The following is a 26,111-nucleotide window of genomic DNA, read 5'->3' on the forward strand; positions in this document are numbered from 1 at the left end:
AAAGCTCCACGTGGCCCACAGGCAGAGGCTGTCCGCGCCCGGCACTGGTGAGAGTTCTAGTTCAGGTCTTCCGTCTTTCTATTTGGAAGTTTACTGTTACGTTGTTGTCATTGTTTCTGGCGGGGTGACACTCTCTCTCTCTTTCTTTGCTTTCAGTTTCTTTATTTATTTTTGAGAGAGGGAGGGAGAGAGTGAGCAGGGCAGAGAGAGAGGCGGACAGAAAATCCCAAGCAGGCTCTGTGCTGTCAGTGCAGAGCCCAACATGGGGCTCGAACTCATGAGCTGTGAGATCATGACCTGAGCCAAAATCAAAAGTCGGATGCTTAACTGACAGAGCCACCCAGGAGCCCCTCAGGGTGGTGCTCTTTTTGAGGCAGTTTACACGGTAGATCGTTGGACCTGAATTTGAACTGAGGCTTTGGCACTTACAGCCAAGTGATGTCCAAGGTCTGGTTCTCCAGAAGGAGACCTCCAGATGAGACTTTACATGCAAGTGTTTCGTTGGGAAATGCTCCCAGGAAGAGCCAGGAGGGAAGGGAAGTGGGAGCAGGCAGGGGTGACACGTGAGGCAGCAAACGACAGCCCACGGAGGAGGGCTCCCGCTTGGCTGGTTCTGGGAGCTCTGGGATCAGCGTAGGTCATCTCTCAGGGTTCTCTATCGGAGGCAACGCAGCAGAACATTTATACTCCTGCACCCAGCAGCCCCAGCTTCAGCGTCCCCCCAGAAGACCTCAATTCCCAGGCACCAAAGGCATTCCTGCAGGTGGACAAAGTGGACCCTGGCAGTCTGAGGGCAAGGGTCCCCCACAGTGACACGGGGACTGGCCATTGCCGTGGAGGCACGTGCGAGTTGTTGTTTGCCTAGCGGGCAGGCACGGACTGTGTCTACTGCACGTGACCTCAAGGAATCCACCTGGAAAGGAAATGGGGCTACTGCTGTGTGTTCTTCACAGGGTTGGCATAAGATGACACGAGATGGCACGTACCTGAAAAGCACATAGGCTGTTGCTCGGATGCGGGAAACACTCGGTGAAAAATATTAGGATTATGCTGAACAGTGGCACAAACTTAAATTCTAGGCCCGTGGCCTAGTGAGTATCCCTCCCCTGAGTCAGCAGCTTGCCTCCGTACCCTCGCCCCGGCCGGGCTCCTGCCTGGCAGCCGTTATCAACCTACCCGAGCTGGGTGGGAGAGGCAGCCATCTGCTGGCTCTGAAGTGGACGGGACCAAGGACATGGGTATAAAGAGCAGAACAAAGCTTCGTCGCTTCTGCCTCACGTGGCCCCTCGGAGTGCAAAAGCAGCTCGAGGCCGCCACCTGCTCTCCATCCCACACCAGCCTCCTTCCTTGACACTTCATCAGTCCAGGCGTCTGTCTGCCCGCCAACAGCAACCGGCTCACACCCCAGCCATTCTCCTTTCTTCTCCTCTCCATCCCGAACACCAAGCATTGAGATTCTGCACCGTCTCAACCCTGAAAGATAGTTTTACAACGAGCCAAAGCTCGTGTGGGCAGAGAGCCTGTCTTAGTAAGCACTGTGAGGAATATAATGATGACAAGGATATGGTCCCTGCCCACCTGGAAGCCAGGTGTGCTGACCAAAGGCCTCACTCCCGTGCCACGGAGGCCGGTCAACAAATGACGCTCGTGGGACTCTCTGGGCCTATCACGTTCCTGGTTGTTCACGAGAATCCTGCCTTTCAGCGGCAACTGGATGAGGAGGGCCTGTGCTGCTGTGTGCCATTGTATGACATTATGAAATTTGCTGTGGACTGAGGGACAATGTGAGGTGCTGTCCTTGAGGCAGATCTGCTTCACCCCTTTCCAAATGGGAAGTGTTTTTGAACTTGCTCTGTTTGTATTTCATTACTGTGTGTAAGGCATATTAGCGAAAGGGAAATCTACTGCCGGAGTCCTTAGGTTATACAACTGTGGGGAGGTAACACTGGGCTTGACTGTTTGGGGGCCCAGAGAGTGAAGATATTACTGGAAATGCTGGACTCTGAGAACAGTGGGGAGCGGTATCACCCCCAGCTGTACCCAGTTGGCCGTGGCTTTGGGTGTCCCTCATTGGCAAGTGGCAAGGGTGTACGTGTTTGTGCATTTGTGCCTTTAGATCATGGTAAATGGAAGATCCTTTAGAAGTGTTGCATCGGAAAATGGGCTGTGAAACTGGCAGGCAAAGGGGTGGACCGCCGTGGGCAGGTTTCCTGCTCTGGACTGCCTTGGCCAATTCTAAAGAAACCATCCGCCCACGGCACAAAATGAATCAATCAGCTCTTACCTCTCAAGAATTGGAGCCAAGAGACACAGACTTTGTCACTGGCGGCTGGCATGTAGTCAGGCTGGTGTGGCCCCATTATAGGGCCAGGGCAAGGTGAACCAGCCCGGCAGGAAGGAGGAGGGGATGAGAGGGCCAGCTGGCTCTTCAGCACCTGTTCCTCCCTTGCCCTGGCGCTTCCACTGTTGTTTTCCCCTGGCGGCTCCTTCCCTCCCATAAACTTCCCCTCCCTGCCCTGGGAGAGGGCTTCTGCTGGTGACCCCTGACTTTGGCTCTAGGGCAAACACCTGGGCAGCCTGATCTTCCCAGCTTCGTGCACCTGGTCCGCCAAAGGCATTTCCAGACACACTCCAAGCTCCTGGCCACAAGGTGCATTCATCCTGGCCTTCCCTGTTGTGAGTGTCCAGGGTCTGGCTCACAGCAGGAGCTACGTCGCCGATGAACAAACCATGTGACTCTCTCAAGACACAGCATTCTTCCTGTAAATCGGCTGTCACCTGACCGAGGCCCAGAACAGTCAGTGCCTGAGTCATCCCAGCAATCTTATATTAAAACAGTGGACCACAGAGGCGCGGAGGAATTTAATCCACAATTTGCTGTGAACTCTGGCGTCTGTTGTGTGTGTGAGGACATATGCCGTCTTCTAAAGCTTGTAGAGCCCCTATTGTCCCTAAGTTCAAACACAAAACTTTAGGATTAGTGTATATAACAAGATGAGCCCACTGGGGTGTGGAAAAAGTGGCTTAGTGACCACTAGAACCAGAATCACCCAGTGAGATGTGAGGACCCATAGGCTCAGACGACCTGGGAGCTTGATAGAAAAGCACTTTCTCGGGTTCCCCCAGACCTACTGGGTCAGAATACACAGTTTGACGTCTACATCCCTCTCCCTGCCCTGCGTTATTTGGAAACATATTCAGCTTCATCAACAGAAGATTTCTATAGTTCCAGATACTTTTTTGGATTGAAAGTTGGACTTGGTAAGCTTATGTGTTAATGATAGAAGCTGCCATATGGCAGTTCGGAATGTAGGCCTGACTGATCTCACTGCATTACCCAGACGGTCTCCTAACCTCCCAAGACTCAATTTCCTCATCGGCAAAATGAGAATAATAACAGCAATTTACTTGAGAAGCCTGCTGTGGACATTAGTTGAGACCATGCACACGGAAAGCTTGGGGCCAGGTCCTTACTACATGCGAGTTATTGTTATTTTGCTTCAGAAGAAGAACAACCATTGATTGGGTGTTTACTGTGCGTTAAATCCTGGGCTAGGCCCTTCAAACCACACTGGGAGATATTATCATCCTACCAAAGGGGAGACAGAAGGTCAGAGTGGGTCAGGATCTTGGGCTGAGATCTTGGCTCCCCATGGCCGACAGAGCTTTTACTCAGCCACATTACCTCCTGAGAGCTGGGGCAGGATTTTGAGATGCCAAGCAAGGAGGGAACACAATTTCTGTGGGTTGTAATATTCACATAATGTCACACAAAATAACCCAAGAACTGCTTGTGCAATGTGCCTTGGTTCTGAATTGCCTTTGCCAGTGTGTATTTTCCTAATTGCTTTATATTTAATCCACCCATGTGAAGTGCCTTGAGCAGTACAGTGCCTGGCACTTTGTAAGCATTCAATAGCATGCAATAAATATTGGCCATTATTTGGAGGAGTTTGTATAATCTTTATACCGATCCATTTTCAGTCTCCTGCGTTCCAATTATCTTCTCTCAGTCTGTGGTTTATCTTTTCATTTCTTACATGGGGTGTATTGCACGAAAGGCTTTAAATTCGAATATTGCCAGATTTAGCAGTCTTTTTCGTTAAGGTTTATGCTTTGCATGAGAAATTTTTTCTTACTCCGTGGTCATAAGGATCTTCTCCTGTGTTATCATGTTATGGTTTAAAATTTTGCTCTTCTCATGAGGGTCCTTTTTTAACTTCTTGTTGCTGCTTTCCATCCCACCCCACCCTTAGCCATCCTTAGCCATTAAATGTGTTTGGTATATGTCCTTGCATATGTATATAGCCTCGTGAAATATGCAGGACTGCCTTGCATTGGTTCTTAATTTGCATAATGGAATTTTGCTATAAATCTCATCCTGGTTCGACTTTTCTCGCTCTGCGTGTTGCTCTGCAGATGTCTGTTTTGCTTCTGAGTGCTGAATGTTATTCTAAAGTATGCATTGTCACAGTTTACTTATTTCCCTGGCGAAAGACACCAGCCTGCCTCCAGCTCCCCAACATAAAAACACTACAGTAAACCGCCCGGTGTTTTGTGAGAATTCCCATGGGATTTATGGGACCAGGGGTGGATTGTGTGTGTGGGCGGGTGGAGACAGCAGATTCTGAATTTTGCTGAATGCTGCCTGAAAGCCGTCCACAGTGGTGGCTCCAGCATCTACCTCCCAGCACGGTAGGGGTCCCACATCCCCACCTGTCAAATACTTGCCCCCTTGGTGGATGTAAGAGGACATGTGGTCTGAATTCGAATTCTTCTGATCACTGCTGATCTGGAGTTTCTCTTCACATGCTCGTTGGCCATTTGGCCTCCCCTCCTGTGCATTGCCCAATCCTGATCACCATTTTCTATTTATTTCCTCTTTTTAAAAAAGTTTATTCATTTATTTTGAGAGGGAGAGGAGCAGAGAAAGAGGGACAGGGGAAGAATTCCAAACAGGCTCCCCACTGTCAGCGTGGAGCCCGATGTGGGGCTCGAACCCACAGACCACGAGATCATGACCCAAGCCGAAATCAAGAGTAGGACGCACAATTGACCGAACCGCCCAGGGGCCCCTCTTGATTTCCTCTGGAAATTGTGGTTGTTGTTGATTTGTAGAAGACTTTGTGTATTTGAGAGTCTGGATAGTTATACTTGGATTTTTCAATCCTGCATATACTTTCTCACAGTTCATCATTAGCCTATCAATTCTCTCCTGCGTCCTTAATTAACTAGACATGAAGTATTTGATATATAGTCGAAAACATTAGCTGAGCACATACTGTTCCAACCCTGGGTGAGGTGCTTGCCTGGAGCAGACCCTGAGCCAAGGGTATTGGTGTAAGCGGTTAATTTGGGCAGAGAAGACCATGCCTGCAGGGGAGTGGGGGACGGCCAGTAAAGGGTGAGTTCTCTAGCAAGGAGCCCCCCAGGTGAGGTGAACTTCACTTCTGGGAGTAATGTGGAACTTGCCGCTCAGTCATTCTACCCAGAAGACAAGGGAACTGAGGTGTTTATACAATTCCTGTCAGCCATTGGTCGTGGGGGTGGGGAGGGTGTTAAATCCCCAGCACTTCAGGCTCCCCGCTAAGGCAGCAAGGGCAAGGTCTCAGGCAAAGCAGTGAGGTGTTTGCAGTCTCCCCGCCCCACCAGGCATACGCCGAAAGAGCGAGGGGACATGGGCAGGGCACCTGTAGTGCCCACTGTCGTGCTGTACGTATTTTACCCCTAAACCAAGGATTGAACAAAACACAGAACACAAAACAAAGAAACAGAAACTCTCATAAGCAGACATGATTATGCCCATTTTTAAGGCATGGAATCAAGGGTAGGAAAGTAAATTGCCTGAAGATAATGGCAGAGATGTGATTCAAATAAAGAACGCTCATCAGGATTGGGGCGCCTGGGTGGCTCAGGTGGTTAAGCGTCCGATTCTTGATTTTGGCTCAGGTCATGATCTCATGGTTCGTGGGATCGGGCCCCAAGTTGAGCTCTGTGCTGACAGCGTGGAGCCTGCTTGGGATTCTCTCTCTCTCTCGGCCCCTCCCCTGCCCTCTCTCTCTCTCAAAATAAATAAGTTAAAAAAAAAAAAGAATGCTCATCAGAATTGCCTGGGGGAGTTTATATAAGGCAGCTTCTGGGTCTGGGGGAGACTCAGAGACTTACGTTTTTAGCAAGTGTCTGATATAAGCTTTTGTATTAATTATCTATTTCTGTATAACAAATTACCTCAGTACTTTGCAGGTTAAAACAACAAAACGTCTGTCACAGTTTCTGAGGGCCAGGAATCCAGAGTGGCTTAGCTGGGTGGTTCTGACTGCAGGTTTCTCCCAAAATTGCAATTGGCCTATCATTCACTTTCAAGTTTGCTCTTGTGATCCTTACTGACTGTTGGTCATGGAACTGACTGTTCAGCATCTTGACTGGTGAATATACCTACACTCGTGATAAAAACGTACAGACCTCAACACACACACACACACACACACACACACACACACACACACACACACGAGTACGGGGAAACAGGAAATCTGAGCAAATCTGTGGTGGATTGTTATCAATGCCTGTATCTCGGCCATGATATGGTACGGATAGTTTTGCAAGATGTTATCATTGAGGGGACCTGGGGAAAAGGCACACCGGCTCTATCTGTATTGTTTCTTACAACCGTACATGTATTTACAATGGTCTCAGAATAAAAAGTTTAAATAAAAAAAGACCAGGTAAGAATATTCAGAGCAGCTTCACTCATAATCACCTTGAACTTAAAACCACCTCAAGGCCCGTAACACCAAAGAACGAATGGATGAACGAATGAAGGTGTGTTCACACAGTGGAACAGTGCAAAACGATGAACGTGAGTGGAGCGCAATTATACGCAGCATGAACGAATGGCACAGGCTTAGTGTTGAGCGACCGAAGCCGGGCACACAGTATGGGTCCGTTTGCATAAATGCAAAATGGAGCATGCACAGGCTGCTATTAGAAGGCAGGAGAGCAGTTACCATCGTGGGCGAGTCCACAGGAAGGGGCTTCTGGGGCCCTGACCGTGTTCCCCCTTGGGATCTGGGTGCTGCTTGCAAGGGCGCGTCGTTCGGGGAAACTCACGGAGCTGTACCTGTATGGTATGTGCACTTTTCTGTATGGGGGCATCAATAAAAGTCTTTAAAAGATTTAATGTATATTATATTAATACGTAGTATTAATCAAGTGCTACACGGCAGGCCCTTTCCTCACCACTTCTCGGGCATGGTGCCATTTAAGTTTTTGAGGAAGTTTCTATTATTAGCCCCATTGCTCAGATAAGCCAACTGAGGCTAAAGGAGGCAGTTTTCTGGGATCATCCAACTGCCCTGTGAGGGACTGGGAACTCATCAATGCCCTTAATCACCTTGGGGTTCAGAGACAAGGCCCAGCCATTAGTAACGCCACTGAAAACAGGCCTGTTCACTCAGCAGCAAATGATTGCCCTAGCGACACCAAACACGGTCGTCTGCCCAAGTGAGGGGGGATTTCCTACCAAGAGCACTTGTGAAATCCAAGCACTTTATCTTTTACTGAAAGCCGGGGCAGGCCCGGGGCAGGGGATGAGCAGTTAATTGCTAAACACTATAATTGAGTAGGGAGGCCTCAGCCTGAGCTACCGGGCTTGTAGCTGACCACGGAAGTGTGAAAATGACCATGATTAATGAAGTCGCTGAGAGTGTTTTCCTGTTAATGACATTCTTTTATGTTTTAGCGGGAGCACATGTGGTGATTGCAAATCAGCGAGTGAGCACACGGGTGTAATTTTTTCTCTCACCGTTTCCCATTTCTGGCCCAGAGTCCCATTCTGCCCGGCGGTGAAAAGCTTCGTGTTAGTCAACGTGGGGCTTCTTCCCTTTCCTCCGGTTCCTGGGTAGAGCGCAGGGGTGATGGTGTGCGGTGTCCGGGCCTTGGTGGTGGTAGGGGCGGGAGGCGTGCGGCTCCTTATTGTCATCTGTCCAGACCGGTGCCCCTGGGACGACAGCCTCCTTGTGTGACAATGCACGCTGACCTTCCGTCACACTGGCATCTGCCGGGACGTCCTTGTCTGTCCGCGGCCTACGGTCCTCTTCTGGTCTACTGCTCTGTGTTGCTTGTTTTGGCCACAAGTCTTTGCCACAGGTTCCTCTTGTCACTGCCTTCAGTGCCTTCTCAGAGGGAATAGAAATATCTGACTGCCCTGCCCATACTGGGTGCCGTTGGTCCCCCACCCAGAACCCTTTCTCTGGGGACTGGTCCCCCCGGTGCTTGAGCATCGCAAGCTAAGAGTTCACAGCTGCCTTCCTCGGGAGTGGCCCACACCTCAGCCGCGTTAGGTCTTCCTCCCCACGGCAGCCCACAGCCTGGACTGATGCCAGCGTGCAAAAGACCACCCTCTGCCTCAAGGTGGTGTGATGTTCTTTCCCCGTCACCAACTGCGGTGTGCCTTTCCCAACACCGATTCTGCAACTCTCCTACGCCAACTGGGCATCCGACGATCCGGTTCAACTCTGACACTAACCGCCCAGAGTTAACATCCAGCTCCACAGGCCTTAAGACTTCGGTTCCACGGGATTGCCCTTGCTTTGGATGCCAACCGCAGACAGATTGCCCAGACCATCCTTGCTTCCGCCCGGCCTCTTACAAGTTTAGGGGCTCCCACAACCCCCCTCTCAGGTTCAATCATTCGCGGGAATAGTCATTCTAGAACTTCGGAGAGTGCTTTACTTACTATTACTGATTTATTATGAAAGGCACAACTCAGGAACAAACGGAAGACATACCCGGGGCAGGGAATGAGGAGGAGGGCAGTTAAGGGGTGTGGCGTTTCCATGGCCTTTCCAGGCCATCACCCTTCTAGGACGTTGATGTGTTCACCAGCCTGGAAGCTCTCCGCCCCACCACTGAGGAGTTTTTATGGAGGCTTTAGTAAGTGATTGATTAAGTAATTGACCTTTGGTGATTGAACTTCCTCTCCAGCTTCTTTCTCATCCCTGGAGATCAGGGGGTGGGGGTTCCCACCCTCTAATCACAGCTTGGTTTTTCGGGCCACCAGCCCCATCTGGAAGCTATCTAGGGGCCCCAGAGTCACGGTCATCTCACTGGTATCCAAAAAGACACTCCTCTCATTCTGGGGACCGCAAGGGGGCTAGAAGCTTTCTTCCAGGAACGGGGACAGAGATCAAATATATGTTTTTGTATTATACCAACATGGCCCAATTCTGTGGTATAATTCATACTCCAGAACTCCCTGTGGGACCAGGATGCAGTTGGACTCCACGTGGGACCACATCCTGACTTTGCTCTTTCTTCTGCCTTATCTTACTCCCCTCACTTTCTTATGGGTTTCTCCTAGGGCATGCCCTGGATATGTGACTTCTATAAGAATTCCCATCTTAGTCTCTGCCTCTGGTGACCTGACCTGAGACACTGCTCTGGCCCATGAATGCGGGCGATGCAGGGAACTCTCAGGCTAGGAGTCCTCGCTGCACACATTTCAGCCATCTCTCCTCTGCATCTTCCTCACCAGGCTAGTGTGATAGTGTGTGTGGTGGGGAGTGGCTTCTTTGAAGCTTAGGACTGAGGCATAGATTCCCTGGTTTCTCAAATCTTACAGCTTTCCAACAGCTTCTATTGGTTAGGGTGCCCGAAGCTCAAGTAAGAAAATCCAACACAAGCCAGCTTAAACGATTTCTCTGTTGCTCATCTGGAGGCCCAGAAGATGGGCAGGCTTTAGGGTTAAGGTAATTTAAATCCCAGCTCTTGGGGCGCCTGGGTGGCTCAGTCGGTTAAGCGACCGACATCGGCTCAGGTCACGATCTCGCAGTTTGTGAGTTCGAGCCCCGCGTCAGGCTTTGTGCCGATAACTTGGAGCCTGGAACCTGCTTCCGATTCTGTGTCTCCCTCTCTCTCTGCCCTTCTCCCACTCCCACCCTGTCTCTCTCTGTCTCTCTCAAAAATAATAAAATAAACATAAAAAAAGAAATCCCAGCTCTAATTTCTGGGATTCTTTTTGCTTTACTCTCTTCCATGTATCTTCTGTGCAGATGTCAGACCCTGAATACTCTCGCCATTGTGTCCACAGCTCACACTTGAGGGAAGAGAGAGATACAGAGCTGATTCTGGAAGCTAATTCAGCAGAGTAAGGAAAAACTCCCCCCAAATCTGCTGACAAACCTTGCTTTGAATCTCAATACCATAAATTTGGCTCTGTGCCCATTTCTTAACCAATCTGGCCTCGCCTTGGGCCCGGGGAGGGACGGGGTCTGCTTCCCATCCCAACGCTTGAGCCGTTTATAGAAGAGGAATACACAAACGACGCCAGGAATACACGAACAACACCATCTCTCATTTCTAGGAAGTGAGGGACGGGAGAGCCTCATGAAGGGTGGACAGTCAACAATGTTCATACGTGGCATAATTGTCCTATTGACTGGGATAGGGTTGGGCACAGGTGGCTTTCCTGGGGATTTCTCAGGTTCAGTATCAGCAATTTCATATTGCTGCACCAATACAGTCAGAAGACTCTGCAGAATGGTTATATGAGTTTATACTCTAACCTAATGGCTTGTGGGTTCTCATTTTTTCCCATCATCACAAGCACTTGACTACCTATCTGTGAGAGAATCTCCATATTGTTTTAATATGTACTGTTCTGAATTCTGGTGAGATCACTCACCATATCATATATAATTAGCCAGTCCCTTTCTTCCCTGATGAACTATCTATTCATAGGTTTGCAAACTTTCTTGTGTATTGCCTGCCATGCCATTTCCTACACGTTCCAGATCAGAGGTCAACAGATATTTTCTATAAAGGGCTAGATACTAGCTTTCAGACTCTGAGGGCTGTACGGTCTCTCACAACTGCTCAACTCTGGTGTCGCGGCACAAAAGCAGCCACATAAACAAATGGGTGTGGCTGTGTTTCAACAAAACTTTATTTACAAAAACAGGCAGCCAGCTGCATTTGGCCCTGTGGGCTTTACCGACCCTTATTCTAACATCAGTCACTTGGTTTTAGACAATGCAAATCTTCTCCAAGTCTTCACCCAGCTGTTAGCTTTGTCTAAAGTGTTCTTTTCTTTTTTTTGAACAAAATCCTCGATTCTGATGTAGCGAAATTCATCCTATCGTTATCTGAAGTTTGTGGTCCTTGGATTAAAGCGTCCTTTCTCATCCCAACAAGACAAAGATATTCTGCTCCTTTCCTTGGGATTGACTCCTTATTTCTGCCGGCTCTCACACTGAGCGAGCCCTTGGATCTGTCGGGTGTTCCCGTTTGCGTGTGATGTGAGATGTTGCTCAATTTCTCCCCCCTTGGTGAGCTATCTCCTCACAGAGCAGCCAGACCAGCCATCCTTTCCCTGTGGATCTGGAGCGGGTGGAACTTTAGTTGGGGTGGGGCTGGTAAGTTGGAAGGCCTAACTCTGCAGCCAAATGCGGGTCCTCAGCGCTTGCCCTTTTCACTGGTCCCCGTTCCACTGGTATCCTTTCTGTCCCCCCTCTCCCACGCCCGGGGCCTCCAGGCTCAGGGACGTTGAAGAGGCTGTTCCCTCTTCCAGCGGTGGGCCCTTTGTCAGGCTTCCTGGCGGTTGCCTTATCTGAACTCCCTCCCATTTACTCCGTATTTCAACCCAGCTGCTCATCTCTGCTCTGTTAGAGGGGAGGTCCTCGAGAAAGAAAGCGTGACCACCAACTGGCCCGTGAGCTGAAACTGGTTGGTCTGAGGCTCCTCACCCCCTCTCCTGTCCTTGGAGCGTGGGCTCCACTTGCCTTCCTGTTCCCAGAGGCTGCTCCAGGGACAGTGATGTGCTGTGGAGGCCGTCGGAATGGTAGACGTGACTGAATCAGTTCACTCCTCTGTACCAGCCGTTAAGACGCGGCGTGCGGGTCTGAGACACACTCCTCTGGGTGCCGCTCGAGACGAGCCTCGCATGTAAGTTCCTCTGCTGACACAACCTGCCACCTACAAACCTTGAGGGGCCGGCCTCTCTCCTCAGTCTTTCCCTGCCCTCTGAGTATGGAGGCCCGTTTCAGATCCACCTGAGATGTTCCCCAGGAGCTTGGAAAGCGGCACGATTCCACTGTGTGCCTGCCTATTGTCCCGTTAGAATGTGAGTGGGGGGCAGGGGCGGAGATCTGAACCACATCACTCATCAGTCACCGCCTCCCTTGCGCCTGACACATAGCGGGCCTGAATTAGTTTTCAGAAAAACAGAACACATGAGCGAGTTTAATTGATTTTTCAGAGGCAGTGGGTCATTAGATAGCCCAAGCGTTGTCCAATAAATTCCCTGACCCTCCGTGACAGTGCACAGAATTAGAATTAAGGTTTGTCCTTCAACCCACCCCCACACTCTACACCTTTATCATTTGATAAAGCATCTCAGTAGCCTGAGTGTATTTATCACACCTGCATTTATTCACAGTTCGATACGAGAGCCCTGGTAACTCCCTTAAAATATCTGATTGAATTTCATGTGGAAGTGAATGCCACAGATTAAATATATGTTGTGTTAAGAAGCTTCCCGTTTTATCACAGCCTGTGCACTGCTAGAAAAGCATTCTGCATGTTAATTAAGATAGCTGGGGGATTTTAAAAAGACTCCTTTCTCTCCCTTTAACTTTATAATGCATTCAGAGGATGGGAACTGAGGCAACTATTTGCAAAGCTGTGAAAATCAGTGTCGAGTCAGATGGCTCGTGGGGTCCCGGTGCGCTGCAGTGATGGGCCAGGGCAGTGTGCGTGTCGGTGGCAGCCGGGTCCTGTGAGCTGGCTACGGGGGAGCTGGGTGACACTGCAGGCGGAAGGCTCTGACCTCTGGCTTCAGTGGGAACGGTGCCCTTGTGGCTGAGACTGGAAGTCCGCCCGGAACGGTGAAGCAAGAGGCGGGGGTGGGAGGTGACCAAATCCGAGAATCAAAGGGGCAGGATGAATCGGGGTACTGAGGATGGGGAAAAGTCTGACCTTCTGCCCAGTAGAACGTCAGTGTAGCCAGGACGGTGTGGCAAGACCAAGAGGGTGCCTCAGACGCCTGCCTTGGCTGCAGTGAGACACAAGCACACGGGTGTCCCTAATGGGCCCAGCTTCAGAGGTCACACGATGATGTGAATAGAGCGCGGGCTGAACTGCTTCAGAGCTGGGTTGAAATCATGGCTCGGCCTGTTGCTCAGACAAGTTGCTTACTGAGCCTCAGTTTCCTCATCTGTACAGTGAGTACAGGGTCACTGCAGGATTCAGACAGCAGGTGCAGCCGGCACGCGGCAGGCCCTCAAAGTGGGACACTCACTGCTCTTATGCAAGAACCTGTGCCCACTTCTTGCCGGCAGGGACTCGGCGCACTGCTGATTGTTTGATGTGCCTTTCACCTCCCGGTCCCACGGCTCCCGCCCCCTCTCAGTTCTGAAATGCAGCCGGCCCTTTGCAGCACAGAAGAGACGGCCAGGCGATTTGCACCGTCCCGGCAAGGCTCGGCTTAGGAAAACACCCTCACGCAAACAGTTCCAGAACAATACTGCTGTTTGTGGGGGAATCCCTGGCCCGCAGCATAGGAGTCAGGCAATATCAAAATAGTGTTGCAGCTGGGGCGAAGCTGGAAGCAACAAGCAGATGTCTGCCGAAAGCGCGGCGCAGGACACCTGGCCCCGGGCTCCGTTCGTTGCGGTGTCTTTCCCAGCTCCGGCCAGCAGGGGGAGGCACCTCTCGCTCTCGGCCGTTAACACGCTCCTCCCGGGAGGGTTCACTCCCTCCGGCCGCTCCGGCCGCTCCGGCCTCCTCGGGCTCCGCTTCCGAGCCTCCCTCTCCCCCCGCCCCCCCCCGCCTCGGCCTTGGCTCCTTCCTCGTCGGGCGGACCCGAAGGCGGCGGCGGGGGCTGCAGGCGGGGCCGGGATCTCCTCCCAGACCCGCGACCGACGCCCTGGCGGCCGTGGCTCTGGGTGCGCCGGTGTCTCTGCTTCCCGGCTCCATCCCAGGCGGGACAGGCCTCTGGAGAGAGACCCCGGCCGGGGACAGGGGGCACCCAGGGACCCTCGGTCCTCAGACGCGCCCGTCGGGGGCCGAGACGTCCCCCAAAGACAGGTCGTGTGCCAGGCTGACACATACCTTGGAGAGGGGTGACGTGGCGCACAGAGGTGACACCCCCATTGCCCTCAGCCCTCCCCAGCCACCTCCGGGGGCAGAAGCACGCCCAGGCGCAGCCGGCCCTGCAGCGACCCCCCCCCCCCTACCGCCCCCTACCGCCTGCTTTTCAGAGGCCTGCGACAGTCCTGCTCTGGTGCCCCGCCCGAGGGTGGCCGCCACCCCCGCGGTCCCCACCAGGGCGAATGCGGCCTCCAGGCCTGCCCTGCCCTCCTGCCAGCAGGAGGCTCTCACCGGTTCAGGCCCAGCAGACAGGGATACAGACAAGGATCGGTGAGAGGAAGAGTCATGTATGATTTATGAATAACGAACTAATTTAATCCCGGGTTTCTCTTGTGCCTCCCATTTAGTAATTTGTTCCATTTCTTAATGGCCCGGGTTCTTTATCAGGCTGTGACGGAGGAGAGAGGTGAGCCATCACACCAGGATCTGAAGGGTGACCTATATACAGGGACTGGGAAAGCAGGTCCTGCGGGACGGGCGTCAGCGCCACCCTGCGCGCCCTCGGGCTGGGCGCGGCGGGGGGCCTGGGCGCAACTCCTGTCCCTGCCGCAGAGCTGCGGGCAGGCCAGGGGCTGGGGCCTGTTCGCAGGCCGGGCTGCTGGCCCGCTGTGTCCTAGAGCCCCCCGCTAGTGCTTACACTGGTGCAGGGGAGAGTGGGGTTCTAGCCCCCCCTCCAGGCCACCTTCCACTCCGCTGAGAGCGGGACCAGGCCTAGGGCCAGGCTACCTAGGCGCAAATCCCGGCTGGCTGCCGCTTGCCAACCCTGTGACCCCGGGTGCATCGCTCAGCCCTCCCGGGAGCCAGGAGAGACTCCAGACAGTGAAGGCCGTGCCTCTGTCCCGATCCTGCTGCCTGAAGCTGTTATCTTGAATCTGTTGTTTATTTTTACTTTTCACACCAGGTTACCGAGGCTTCCGGAGGCTGAGTCCCTTCCTGAACAGGGAAGGGAGGTGGTCTGTGAACAGAGAACCGGAGGACGGAGGCTGAGAAGGTTTGAGGCAGGGACGCAGGGCGGGCCACTGAGGGCAGGCTCTAGGCGCCTCATCCACGCCATCCCGCCTGACGGTCTGACCCCAGAGGTGCCCCCGCTCAGGGTGAGCAGGGGGTGTGGGGGCCGCCCCTGAGAGCGCGGGGAAGGAGCTAACGCCTAGGCCGCTGGGTATTTGGACGGGAGGCACCGCAGGGCAGAGGGCTGGGTAGTCGTATTTGCACCCTTAGCGCGGCCCCACTGGCATCTACCGTGTGAAGCGATGATCGCCGGGCCCGCCTCACAGGCAGACGGACTTGGGACAGAGAAGTTAAATGAGAGTGTGAGCGGCACACCAGGTGTGGACAGAACCCGTCTTCCTCCAGCCTCTTCTCTGCCTGCTGTCCCACGGCCGCTCGCCAGGCTTCACAGGTGTGGGTGCTCTGGGCCACCTGCTCTGGGCCAACGGTCATCCTCCTCTTGCACTGGCGGCCCAGAGGTCACAGGTCATGGCCATGTCCATCACCCAATGAGTTCTCCTGGGAGTAGGTGTGGACAAGGACTTTACTAGAGTTCAATCTGCAGCCAGAAGAGTGTGCCTGCTGTAAGCGTAGCTCTCTGGATGGTCACAAGGACAACTGTTTTAATCCCTTTTTGCCTGAAGAAAACTGGAGCTGAGAGCCGTTGAGTGGTGTTCCCAGGTCTGTTCACGTAGCCAACACTGGAGGCTTGCTTTTCTCTCTCCCTTTATTTCTCTCTCTCTCTCCTTCTCCTTTTGTGAGGTGACAATTCAAATCTTCGTCTTTTTTTTTTTCTTCCATTTTGGAGGCCTTTACTACTGGAGTATAGTTGACACACAATGTTGTATGAGTTGCAGGTGTAGAGCATGGGGATTTGACAATTCGATACATTACTCAGTGCTCATTACCGTGAGTGGCATCACCATCTGTTACCTTACGTTACGACAATACTATTGACTACATTCCCTATGCTGTACTATTCATCGCCATGACTTACTTTTCTTTTTTTAAATTTTGTAATGTTTATTTATTTTTGAGAGCGAGAGAGAGAGAGAGACAGAGCATGAGCAGGGGAGGGGCAGAGAGAGAGGGAGACACAGAATCCGAAGCAGGCTCCAGGTTCCGAGCCATCAGCACAGAGCCCGATGCGGGGCTCGAACTCACGGACCGCGAGATCATGACCTGAGCCGAAGTCAGACGCTCAACTGACTGGGCCACCAGGCACCCTAGACTCAGTTTCTAAGTGGAAGTCTGTACCTCTTAATCTCCTCCACCTATGTCACCCATCCCCCACCCTCCTCCCGCCTCCCGGAGAACCCTCAGTAGCTTCCATTTTGTGATGCGTATGTTTTGAAATGGATGTTTTATTTAAAGTTTTGATTTTGATTTCATTTGAGAGCCATACAATTTAATGGAAAACGGCAATGCTTTTATCATACTAACATCATTACCTCAAGTGGTTATATGAGAAGGAGATCGGTACAAAAAGTCTTTATTTGGGGGATGACACTTCTGAAGTGTGTTAAGCAGAATCTGTTAAAAAACTTCCAGGACAGGCTTCAGGGGGAAGGTCTAACGTCTGCAGATTCAGAAAGGCTGGAGGAAGGCAAGTGGACTCGGATCACTTATTTTTGCAACATTTAACTTAGCATTCATTATTTACATCAGCACTTGGGAACGTTTGGGAGAAAATCAACAAAGCCTTTGCAAGAGCGGCCTGAGCCTCTGCCGGCAAGCCTGTTTTTTAATTGAGAAATGGCTTTTTTAATCCCACATTTGAAAAAGAGGGAACTATTTCTGCGAAGCGAGGGGAGAGGGGGTGTGTTGTGTGCAACTTGTCCTCTGCAAGAGCAGAGACCCCTCCACTTAGGGAGGAGGCCGGCCTTTCCCTGGAGGCTGGGGGCCTGGGTGTCTTCTCACTTCTCTGCATGTTTTCATTGGACCCCTGGGTGGAAGCACAGGTTGGGGGCGCGTTTCAAGGCCCCTTCCAGTCCCAGGAGAGCAGCGTTTAGGACATTTACAAATCCCTCTACCTTCATCCTATTTCTCCTTCAGAGAGATGTGCGGGGACTTTCCCGGCTGCCTTTGGAGCAGAAGGGACAAAAACCCGATCGGTCCACCAATAGCCACCGACTGAAGCAGACTGTCTCTGTCTGGGAATGGCCGGGGACGCAGAGCCGGAAAGGAGATCCGTCTGGCAGGGAAGGGAGCATGAATTCCCCCAATTCGGAGAGCTGGACGGGCCCGGCTGCCCTGGGCTGTGCAGACAGGGGCGCGCGGTGTCCAGTCCTGCCCCAGCCCTGCTCACAGGTCCCGCTGGAGGAGCTGCTCTGCCCCCAGCCGGGAGCCACGGTGCTCTGGCAGCAAAACCCGTAGGTCGTCCCGTGCAGCTGATGCCGGTTGGAGACAGGCGGGCCCTGGGGGGACGAGGAGGAGCCGTTCAGGGTCACGTTAAGCTAGAACTCCCCACCGCAGCTTCAGAAACGTCCGGCCTACCAGCTGACTCTGTCCGTCACACCCTGGCTTCCTGGCCCCAGGGCTTGAGGGATGCCAGTGCCCGGAGGGGCTGCTTTCCTGCAGCCACAGCGTATGGAGACAGCGTGGTGTGGTCCATGAAGAGTTGCTCAGATGAGGTGGCTATTCTAACGGAACTAGTTGCCAACTTCTAAACAGTGGGAAATTCTACATATACATCCAGCCTTCCAGCTTCTCTCGAGAGTTGGCGACCCTGGCAACACTGAGCCTGAGTGCCCGCCTGGTCATGGGGTGAGTGCACCGTCTCTAAGGGCCGAAGACCTGCCTCTCGCATTTTCATACCCCATTCGTGTGCCTGGCCCGTGAGGGCCCCTGAGTCAGGGCGGGCTCACCGGACACCTACAGGAGTGACAGCATTCTGCCCCCTGGACTACCTCCCCGGGCAGAGCGGGGCCTCCTCTCCCTCCAGCATCCCCACCGACATCGTCGTGGCCCTTCCCCTTCTGTACTGAAATGGCCTGTGTACTTCGCAGGGGTTGTGGCATTTATGGATGTTGATTTAAGTTTCCCTCCTCTGGCTTGGGGCCAGGACTTGATCACCTTTAGAAACACATTTTCAGATGTGTTCTCTGCCTCCATAGCCCAAGGAAGGATGATTGGATCCAGTGATTTCCCCTGTTTTGAAGATGAAGACAGAGTCTTAGAGTGGTTTCCCAGTGGGCGGCTGTCTCACGTGTGAGGGGAATCGTCTGGCGCCCTCTCCACGGCAGGGTGGGGGGGGGGAGGCTTTGGCCGTGGAGCTTCAGGGGGGCGACCCCGCGTCCCCGATCCCTGTGCACAGGCACAGCGCACCCAGAGCTCAGCGTGCTCTCCCAAGAGGGTTCACGCTGACTGCAGCCCTGCACGCGAAGGGCCAGGGTCCCAGTTGGCCCGTGTGCTGCGTGATCACCCACGCCCAGAGTCACTCACCACGGGGACGGAGCTCTGATGGAGAGCCACTCGTACACTCGCCCTCGTGTCCTGTGGAAGGCTGTTTTCCTCAGGAGCCGCTCCCTCTGCGCGCCTGGACATGGGAAGTGGGTCTGGAGGAAAGAGGAAATGGATACAGGCTTGCTTTCCAGTCCATTCGGTGTCCCGTGGCCAGAGCCAGGCCCCCCAGCTCTGGGTGGAGGCTCTGTCTGCTGGCGTGGATGACAGCAAGGACGGGTGTGAGAGAGGGGCTCCTGAAGGTAGGCCCGAGGGGGTGGGGTGTGCGTGTGTGTGTGTGCGTGAGATTGGGAGATGGGCCCCGCCCTCCGTTTGGCTGCGGCTGAGTTGTGTCCCGGCCATGTGTCCATGAAGCAGAATTCCTGCCTGGGGTGGTGCTCGTTGACTGGCTGTCCTGGTCGCAGGGAGCTCCTATGTTGGGAAACTTAGGCAGGTGTTTCCGTTCTGCCTCCATAGTTTTCTGGTTACGGGGCTCCCAGTAGCCCAGGACCTCTTCATAAAATGAGGTCAATATCTCCTATTTCTCGCTGCCCTTCCGTTTCGTCATGATCCCAAATGAGATGAAGTTCACATTGGGAGGCTGTTTTGTGAGCTGTCCAGGGCTTTGCTGGGGAATGAGGTACAAGCGTAAAGCCCGGACCCTTCAGCACACTCATCTGGTGCTAAGCCCGGTGGGTCGGGAGCTGGCCTTCCCTTGGAACTGTCTGCCCGGTTCTGTTTCCTGCACTTTGCAATGGGCATTTCAGCCTCAGACCTCTTTTGTGGAGAGACACATCCTCCCGGCGTATTAAGTGGGCCGGAAGCCTGGGACATAGGAAAATCGTGACTTTTGTATAAAATACATATACAGGGGCATCTGGGTGGCTCGGTCGGTTAAACGTCCGACTCTTGATTTCGGCTCAGATCGTGATCCCACGGTCCGGCTCCTCACTGAGCTCCGAGCCTGCTTGGGATTCTCTCCCTCTGCCCCTCTCCCACTCATGTTTCTTTCCTCTCTCTCTCTCAAATAAAATTAAACATTAAAACAAATATATAACGACTGTGTGGAATGTAAAAGTTTATGAATTTTAATGCTAAAACAGGAGCAAAGAGCCGCTGGCTGTGCTGGCGGAGGGAAGTAAAGGCTGCCCAGCGCTGCTTTCCTACGGGACCTGGGGACTTCAACTTTGTGCCCTGCCACTGAAGATATTTTACTGGCAAACGTGAGAAGCACTGTTGGGTAGTGTGGTGGGGAGGGCGCTGTGCTGCCTTCGTAGGAGGAGCAGTGGTTTTGAGGAGAGAGGCCTGGTCCTGGAGGGCGTGTGGGGGGGGGGGGTTGGCGGATGGCCGCTTCCTTACCAGGCCAGCCGGGAACACAGAGGTGCCGTGGAACGAAAGCTTATGTCTGGCTGAAGGTGATCACGGGAGACTTCCTGGAGGAGGAGGTGAGATGTTAGGAGCCCAGGAACATACACTCGGAAGTATGTGCTTGGTCACTGGCAGGAGAATCAGACCTGGGCCAAGGGTTTGGAGAGAGGGGATGTGGCAGGTGTCGCAGGGACCCCTGCTGGGGAATTTGGGACCCATACGACAGGTTTTGGAAGTCCTGGAAATCATGTGAGCAGCAAAGTGACACGGTCAAAGGGTTGCTCTAGGGTGATTAATTCCATGTCGGAGATGGATTTCTAGTTGTTTTCTTTTGTTCGGATAGTTTTCCAGATGAGGGGGGCCTTTAAGGGATTCCTCCTCCCAGCAGAGAAGAAATTCCTCTGAGAGAAGTAGTCTCTCAGCTCAAACACAGCCAACATTTTACAACAATCTTTTTTTGGTTTTCCTTGCTACTCAGATGAGGAATTGTGGCCTAGGGAGGTCAAGGGCCTCGCCTCAGGTTGCCCAGCAAATCAGAGCTGATGTCGAACACAAGAGTCACAGATCACTGGGGAAGATAGGTCCCAGCAGATCCTGCAGAAAGGTGGGTGCTGTGTGCAACATTCCCGTACGATATCGTGCTTCTTTTTACGCGCAAAGTCTCCACGGGAGCCCTCGGCCCATGGATTCCCAGGGCTGAGCGGATAGGAATGGCAACCGCCTCCTTCTTCACTGCTCTCGAGGTGACCTGGCCCCTTAGATCCTTTGGGCCGGCAAGACTTCACATATCCACCCCACCTGAGCGCGCGTCTGGTCTTTCCGCCCGGAACGGAGCTTGAGGTGGAATCTGCAGCCGCAGGCGTCCGGGCAGAGAAGAGAAAGGCTTCCGAACGGGAGAAGTGGACCCCGGCGGGCGTAGTCTCGGAGAAGTTAGCACGTCGACCGCAAGCGCAGTCTGGAGCAGGCGGAGGCCTAGGGAGTGAGTCAGGCGTGACCTCCCGGCCTCTCCCCCCGAACCTCCAGCCCAGGATTAGATCGGTCGGGGTGCTTGCCGTTTGGACCAGCCCCTCCCAAACCACTCCGCCTGCAAAGCGCCCGGCGATCACGCCGAAGTGCGATGCGGACTGGGTGGGGCCAGGCGGGGCTCGGCCTCTGTGCAGGTGCCTGGGGGACTCTGTGGACCGGCGTTTGTACAGTTGGGTTTAGGCGGCTCCGTCCGTTTCCGCTTTCCTAAAGGGAAGGTGCCATCGTCCGGGCTAACCCGCATACCCACTCTTAGGCCTCTCCGACCGTAACCATCTCTACTCTGCACGTGTTCACTGAGCACCTCCACGTGCCAGGTCCTGGGGTCCAGAGATGGCCGGGGTCTGTGACGCTCCCAGGCTGGGGAGGCCGCAGAAACCCAGGCCGCAGCACGTGAGGCAGATGGGAAGGGGCAGCAAAGCAGAGTGAGGGAGCCGGTGAGGCCAAGGCGATGGCTCTCTTCTTCCTCCCGGGCCATGTTGCCTTGTCAAGATTCCTCATCAGTTGGATGAAAGAGCTGGGTGGACAAGCAGGGGTGGGGGGGGGGGGGCGGGGGAGCGGTGAGCAGGGCACGGATGGGACCTCACGCCAAGCCACCTGGTCACCGTATGCGTCCTTCCACCTTTGCGGCGTACGTTAGGCTGAGGCCACCTCCACCGGGGTCCCTGGGGCCAGCTGCCCACAGAAGGGCCTTCTCCGCTCTGGGCTACGGCTAGAAGCCAGTGGCCAACTCTTTCAGCAGATGTGGATGCCCACTGGGCCGTCTAGCAGGTTGGGTCCTCGGGGCCAGGCTGCTCCGTTCTGGGGGAGGCCGTGCACCCACACACCTCCCAGTGCTCTCAGACTCCTCCTCCAAGCCTGTCTGGGAGTGGAGAGGGCAGCAGAACACGGACACGAAGAGCCGTGGCACTCCCATTTCTTGCGTATTTGTGATGCAAGCAGTGTGACTGGTGACTGAGGCGGACTGTCACAAGCGGGGGCCCCGAAGAGCTGGGCCTCGTGTCGCCCACGCCCTTGCGTGATCCCCTCCCGTGGGCACCCTGACCTTGGCCGTGTAACTTGCTGTGGCTTAGCAGCAAACGAGACGTAAGCAGCCCCGTGCGTGGAGGCTCGCCTTTTGGCACGCACAGCCACCTAGAAACTTCTGGCCCACGCATCGGGGAGACCGTGTGGAGGAGAACCAAAGTGTCCGGTGTGAGTGGGGCGTCTCGGCCTTCCCGGGCCCAGGTGAGTCTCGGACAAGTAATGAGCGGCCACGGCAATGACCGGCCTGAGAACTGCCATCGACCCCAGCTTGGACTGCAGAACCAGAGCGGAAAGTGGTGCTTTTAAGTAGCCGTGGTCTGTGTGTGCTCGTGTGTCACACGACAGTGGTTAATTGACTCCATGCGTAAGGCACACCCCCGATCCCGCTTCAGGAGGCCGACGGTCCCGGGAAGGAAGCCGTTTTCCACCTCTCCTGTGGTCCCGACGCAGAGGAAATCGCTCACGAGGTCCTGTGGTGGAGACCAGCGGGGGCGGCCTCCACCGCTTTCCGCCCTGGCTCCTTCCCGGCCCTGAGAATGAGGCGGCAGCACTCAGAGCGTGAGAGGGAAAACAGGCCTGCCCCTGTCCTTCATTGCTTGGGCAAACCGAGTTGCCAGGCTCTGCCCCCACCCGCGGGCCGCTCCCCACCCCCCAGGCCTGGTTCAGGACTTCTGGGATTTCTTGTTCCCTGTCCTGTCTTTATGACTCCTCTGTTACCTTCACCCTTATTTCTAGCCACCACAGAGCACATTTCCTTCCTTCTAGATTCTTCTCCCAAAGTGACCAGCGTATGGCGGTTGCTTACAACCCAGCACCTTTATTAACCATTCGTGGATCGTGAAGAGTTTTGTCGGACACTGCTCTTTTTTTTCTCTAATTTTTTTTTTTTAACGTTTATTTATTTTTGAGACCAAGAGAGACAGAGCATGAACGGGGAGGGGCAGAGAGAGAGGGAGACACAGAATCGGAAGCAGGTTCCAGGCTCTGAGCCGTCAGCCCAGAGCCCGATGCGGGGCCCGAACTCACGCGAGACCGTGACCTGAGCCCAAGTCGGCCGCTCAACGGACTGAGCCCCCCGGGCGCCCCAGCAGACACCGCTCTTAAATGACCTACAACCAGGTATCAGTTGTCCTGTCTTCAGCCGGCAACTTCTCCCTCGCTACTTTGTCCCATTGGCACCCTGTGTGTGTCGTGTCCAGCCCACCCGGGCTCACCCTGGTCCTGAGAACACCCCGGTCCCCACCCGCCACGGGGCTTCAGAGCCATCGCCCGCCCAGGTCCACCGTTTCCCGGGCAGAGGCCCAGAGCCCGGCAGGATGGGGAGACTCGCTCGCCCCGGCTCCCGGCTGTGGTCGGGGCGAGGACCGGAAGGCAGAATCGTCTCCGGTGACTGTGCCGGGGTGCGGGTGGCACCGAGGCGGAGAACCTGGGCCCTCGGTCCCCTGCTTGCCGTGGACGCCCTCGGCAAAGGCGAGGTGAGGTGAGCAGACGTGCTGACCTGTACCGTTCTCTACCCCGGCCCCTCGGTCCCCGTGGTAATGCACACGTGCCCAGCCCATAAATATCTTATTTTGTGTTCCTGCCAGCCCCCACTAATAGGGCTAATGCTTCCTGAGGAGCAGCCCCAAGCTGCATTAGTCGCAGATGTTTGATTGATTTAAAACAAAGAGCCTGACCACCAGCCTCTCTCTATGGTTTCTCTTCCTGCCACTTTGCTTGCAGGGTTATCTCTAAAATGCAATTAAGGGGCTTAAAAGTACATTTTCAGGAAGATGCAGAATTGATGAGGGGAGCTGGCCCCTGTGGGTGCCTCCAGATTGTTCTAGTTCCAGGGAAGCGAACTGGACCCCGCCTGGAGCTGCACCCACACCCACCAAGGCCTTGGGTCTCCAGGGCAATACCCGCCCCAGCAGCCCCGGAGGATGGGAGGGAGGTGGGGCTGGGGGACCGCCGGCTGCTCTTGGGGCTGACTGCCATGGAGCTTCCCATGTGCTTCCCTGCGGGGCTGGGCTTGTCCGGGATCAAACCCAGGGTCCTGGGCGTGGGGCTCCCGCTCTCCAGGGGGGTGCGAGTGTCATGCTAGCGATAGGGTCCACGTAACCCAGAGCCCAGGGGTGTCATCCCAAAGCAGCTGCTTTCCTGAACATGCCACTGAGGCCCACGCCGTATCTCTCAGGCACCCCTCGGCCACGAAGGCTCAGCTCCAGGGGTCCTTCAAACTGGAGAGCCGCCCAGAGAGAGGGTGGCACAAACGGGGCCGCTCAGATGGCCCGGGACCATGCTGGGAGGCCCCTGCTGACTCCCGCGTACGGCGCAGGGACCAGAGGTGACACGGTGGCCTAGTGGGCTCAGAGTCTCCTAGGGGAGGGCCGGCAGCCCCGGACCACAGCACAAGGGAGCAGAGAGAGGTGCTGCAGGGGGGGTGGGCCAGGCAGCTCAGTCAGGTGCCGAGACCCGCTCCGATTACAGCTGCCACAGCACTCAGGGAAAACGGGGAAGGAGAATATGCTCTTTACCAGAAGGTCTTTTAAGGAAAGGCTCGCCCAGATGGGAGGAAGGGTCTGAGATGGGGAGCGAGTGGCTTGGAGAGCCCCCAAGGGCTGCCGCAGGTCACAAGAGCGCATTGCGGAAGGACATCTGCTTTGCCAAGAGGCACGTGGAGCGGGAGCTGTCCTGGTTTGCCGTGGCCACCAGTACGGTCCCGGCTGACCCCTACCTCATGCTGCTTTTCTGCTCCCTCCGCCACCCACCCAGCATCAACGGACAGTTTGAAAATGTCAGGTTTAAAAGGATACCCCATTCTTAGCCGGCGCGGGCTATAAACCCTCCCCAGTCCCGTTCTGGAGACACAGAGAGGAGGGCAAGGTCACCTTCTGCCCAGGTCATTGGAGAAACGTTCCCCAGCTGGGCCCGGGAGAGAAAGGGTCTTTCTGCTGAAGGCACATGGGAGGAAGTGAGCACTGTGGAGTGGGTATGGGAAGCAGTAAATCTTTGGCTTGCTGAAGCATAATGGTAAATGAGCTGGAGGAGTAGCTGGGGGACATGCGGTGATGGATTTCAACGTCTTGCTAAGAAATTTGGGGTCTACCTCCTAGGCAACGGTGAGCCAGAGATGGCGGTAGGGCCGAGGAGAGGCCAGGTAGAAACAGGCTCCTTGCAAATGAGTCGGTTGGGAACCGGGAGAGAATGTGGTCACTTTCAGGATCTCCTTGGTTTCCGGGGGGGAAATTGATCCCAAACTGTAGAACGCACAGCTTTCACGTCCATTGGGTCATCTCACCTTCATGAAGCATAACCTCCACTGTGTCTGTCCCTCTCCCCCTTTGGAAAATCCCAGACAATGACTGCCTTCCCTGGTAACCTCCCTGCTTCTTCAAGGTGCTCGTACCTCTCTCTGCCATCATCGGCTGAACATTCAGTCCCTCCTGTCACTCATGCAATTACACTCTTCCTCTTGCCTCTGTCCTAGGTGACGTCAGCGTCCGCAGCCCAAACCCTCAGCATCTCGACCGGCTCGTCAGCAGTGCTCTGCCTCACCCACCTTGGTCCCTCCCCGCTACACCCTGACCTGGTCCTCCCTGGATGGCACCACTTCTGAACTCCCCTGGCCAACGCTCCTCTTTAATCCAGGGCTTGGCAAACTATGGCCATGGGCCCACGTGGCTTGCTGTGTTTGTAAATAAAGTTTTATTGGCACACGGCCTCGCCCATCTGTGTATGGGTCGTCTCGGCTGCTTTCGAGCTACAAGAGCAGAGTTGAGTAGTTGTGACAGAGATTGTGTGGCTCCCAAGCCTGTTTACTACCTGGCTCTCTGCAGAAAGAGCCTTTCCCGTCTAACACTTCCGCTCATCGGCTCCACCTCCTTCACTCCCTCCTCGCGCAGCAGAGGCTCAGACTTTTGATGACTCTTCCTGCCACCCCGCTTCTGTGGCCCCTCTGGGTGATCCCAGCTGCCCACTTTCCTTTCACCTGCCTCAGGGCAGCCAGGTGCTGCTGGAGGAGGTCACAGGCCAGGCGGGGGGATTCACCAGGAATTTGTGGCCGGCCACAAATGGACCCTCCATATTCCTGGAGACCCTTCTGTTTTCCCTGCTCAGGTGCCTTCCATTAGCGGTCG

At 54.4% G+C, this 26,111-nt stretch overlaps 1 long non-coding RNA gene across 1 annotated transcript; it reads left to right on the top strand.

Moving 5' to 3' along the window:
- The first annotated feature begins 19,628 nt into the window (after positions 1–19,628).
- LOC122198525 lies at positions 19,629–25,683 on the top strand. Its single transcript, XR_006193034.1, has 3 exons — positions 19,629–19,799; positions 20,423–20,548; positions 25,463–25,683. It is a non-coding gene; the product is annotated as an uncharacterized LOC122198525 (long non-coding RNA).
- Positions 25,684–26,111: the final 428 nt, after the last annotated feature.

This window comes from Panthera leo, chromosome C2, assembly GCF_018350215.1.
Source record: "Panthera leo isolate Ple1 chromosome C2, P.leo_Ple1_pat1.1, whole genome shotgun sequence".
Classification (NCBI taxonomy): Eukaryota; Metazoa; Chordata; class Mammalia; order Carnivora; family Felidae; genus Panthera; species Panthera leo.